The 3,148-nt window shown below is 44.9% G+C and overlaps 1 long non-coding RNA gene across 1 annotated transcript in view; it reads right to left on the bottom strand.

Moving 5' to 3' along the window:
- Positions 1-448: 448 nt before the first annotated feature.
- The window catches only part of LOC106956223 (uncharacterized), a 15,039-nt gene continuing 12,339 nt past the window's right edge, over positions 449-3,148 (bottom strand). The window contains exon 3 of the long non-coding RNA XR_001426736.1: positions 449-746. This is a non-coding gene — a long non-coding RNA (uncharacterized LOC106956223). The remainder of the gene's footprint in view (positions 747-3,148) is intronic.

Here is a 3,148-nt window from a genome sequence, read left to right as displayed (position 1 = left end):
CCTCGTCAGGCTCCCCTCCGGTAGCCGCTATTCCTAAATGAGCACTTATTTGTTCAAAAACTCCTCTCAGAACATCATCAAATGATTGTCCACTCTGCTGGGAAATGCGTTTTAGCTCATGAAGGTAATCAGGGGCTTGGGTTGTGTCCACTGTGATTGTGGCAAGGCATTCTCTTGAAAGTAGTTTAACAACAAATATAACATTGTCTGCAGCCTCAGATTGGTAAATATATGGTAAAAGCGATTTTAGCTTTTCCAAATCTGCAGGGTTAATGAATTCAACGGCCAGGTTTTTATAAAATGGACTCTCACGTGCAGTAACAGTAAAAACCTTAACGTCACCATAACTGCGTAAATAATTGATGATCTCTAAATTAGGGTTAGAGTGTGAGTTTTGATGTCTTCGATGTTTTTACTGTTTTTATCTTTAGTTTTTATCTNTAGTGTAACAGTTATGGGCTAGGCAGCTAACTGCGATGTCAGAAACCGGTTCTTTGAGGAGCCTGAAGTGTGAATGAAAACACAAGGAAACTGTTTTAGTTAGTGTTTCGTGCCAATGTATTGAATTTTTTTTTTTTTTTTTTGGGAACAGGGAAAAACATAAGGGGAAAAAACAAACAAAAAAATTACAAATACACAGTGAGAGACAATTCAAAATAAATGCAAAGATCATAGAGTTCTTTTCCTTTAGCTCGCCATCCTTTGGTTCAGAAGAGGATCTGATCCATCATATAAAAAAACCCGACCTTAAAGCAGGGAGTGGGGCGCACCCAACAGCGATCAGCTGTGACAGCCCAGGTACAACGGCAACAAGAGTGCAAATCAGTAGTTTCAGAGATTTGGGTTGAATTTCCAGGGTAAAATTATCAGCAGGACGCCAACAGCCAGCCACAATCACAGCGGAACAGGTGATGTTGTTTAACCTGGCTGGAGGCGGGGCTTAAATAAGTTGAGGAGTTTGGGGAAAACAGGAAGTGGGCCCGCAAAAATAAAAGTCTTAATTGACTAACTGCGGGTTACAGGTTCCCCCCCTAAACTCATGTGCATCCTCGCACATGCAGGCGGCTGGTGACACACCACACTGTCACATGATGCCGAGGTCATGGCGGTCTCATCCAGTTCCAGAGCAGATGTAAAGGCTGTGCTAATTCCTTGAAACAGGGACTGGATACTTTGCAGAAGTGGATGCCCAAGTTTCGAATACTGCAGACGAGATGGTGGCTGACGTGTTCGAGTCGAGCATCGGACAGGTGGTTCAGGGTCTGGACTGGAGAGTTTTGACGCAGTAGAATCACTTAACATGCTGGTTTGTTCTGGAGAGGATGCAGATGCTGGTTGAGGAGAGACGGGTCCTGATTGAGAGAAGGAGTTTTCCTCGGGAGGCTCTGAGTCAGCAGAATCTGCTTCATTTTCAGCTGATTGCTCCATGTCCAGTTCAGCAGTAGGTTCAGGTCCAGACTCCACTCCCTGTTCCTCACCAACAGTTCCTTCCATGGAGCCCTGTGAGCGCTGGCCAGGCGGATCCACAGGCACAGGAGCGGCAGTAGATGGAGGAGCAGGTAAGTCAACCTCAGTTGTAATTCTGGTGAGATAAGAGCTGGAGTAATCAGACAAATCAGGTAAGAACACTTCTTCATTTTCAGGATCTGGAAGATCTACATTTTCTGAAGTCACGGGTACAATCACTGTTGTTGGCTTTATTTGTTCTGGTTTGGAGGCTGGAGACAGGTAGCCACACGGCAACAGCAGGTCACGGTGGAGGGTTCTGATGGGACGATCTTTGCCTTCTGGTTTAACTGTGTATACTGGAAGAGTGCCGGCTTTCTTCTCAATAATATACACATCCGACTCCCACCGGTCTGCGAGCTTGTGCTTGCCTCGTAGTTTGACATTCCTAACCAGAACTCTATCTCCAACTGAGAGTTCTGCAGCTGTGACTTGCTTGTCGAATCTGAGTTTGTTCTTCCACATGACTTTCTCAGAGTTTTCAGTTGCAATCTTGTAACTTTCTTTGAGGTGTGACTTGAGCTTTTCAACATACTGTGAATGAGATGTAGATGTTTTTTCAGACACAGGCAGTCCAAAAGCTAAGTCAACAGGAAGTCGGGGTTGTCGACCAAACATCAGTTCATATGGGGAAAATCCAGTGACATCATTTCGGGTACAGTTGTAAGAGTGTACTAATGGCTTTACAAAGTCTTTCCAGTGAGTTTTATCATTTTCTTGCAGCGTACCCAACATGTTTAAGAGTGTTCGATTGAATCGTTCTACAGGATTGCCACGGGGGTGATAAGGTGTAGTCCTAATCTTTTGGATTCCTGTGATTTGACAGAGCTCTTTGATAGTGTGAGATTCAAAATCAGTCCCTTGGTCGCTATGGAGACGCTCTGGCATTCCATAATGAACAAGGAAGTTCTCCCATAGCACTTTTGCTACAGTTTTAGCTCTTTGGTTTGGGGTTGAGACTGCAACAGCGTATTTTGTGAAATGATCAGTTATCACTAGAACATTTTTGGTGTTGCTTTGGTCTGGTTCTATTGTGAGAAAGTCCATGCAGACAAGTTCTAGTGGTCTTGTGGTCTTAATGTTAACAAGGGGTGCAGCTTTCTCAGGTTGTGCTTTTCTTCGAATGCATCTCTCACAGTTCTTAAGCTTGTTACAGACATCAACTGCCATACGTGGCCAGTAGAACCGTGATCTCACGAGGTCCAGAGTCCTCTCTGTACCCAAATGGCCCATCTGGTCATGAAGCTGGTTGAGGACCTCAGGCCGCCATTCCTCTGGAAGTACAAGTTGGTAAGTAAGCTCACCTCCAATGTTCCTTCTCCTGACGAGAACATTATTATGGAGCTCCAGACGTGTAAGCTCTCGCAGGAGTAATGGCAGATCGGGGAGCTGTTCCCTCAGAGATGGCGGTGGGTTTTCCCCTCGTTCCAACTGAGCGATGATGTGCTGAATAAATGGATCAGCTCTTTGCTTGTCAGCAATTTCACCTTCAGAAAAAGATGGCACAACGGGTGAAGAGAACTGCAGATCATTAACAAAACTGTCGGGTAAACTGTCAATGTTAATAGAGAGAGTTTGCACAAGAGCAGCAACCTGGTCCAGGTTGGGTGAGCTGTACACCAGTTGTCTATCACATATTGCT

This window comes from Poecilia latipinna, unplaced genomic scaffold, assembly GCF_001443285.1.
Source record: "Poecilia latipinna isolate Pla-1442-1.1 unplaced genomic scaffold, P_latipinna-1.0 Scaffold798, whole genome shotgun sequence".
Lineage (NCBI taxonomy): Eukaryota > Metazoa > Chordata > Actinopteri > Cyprinodontiformes > Poeciliidae > Poecilia > Poecilia latipinna.
This window is presented reverse-complemented; position numbering and strand designations above follow the sequence as displayed.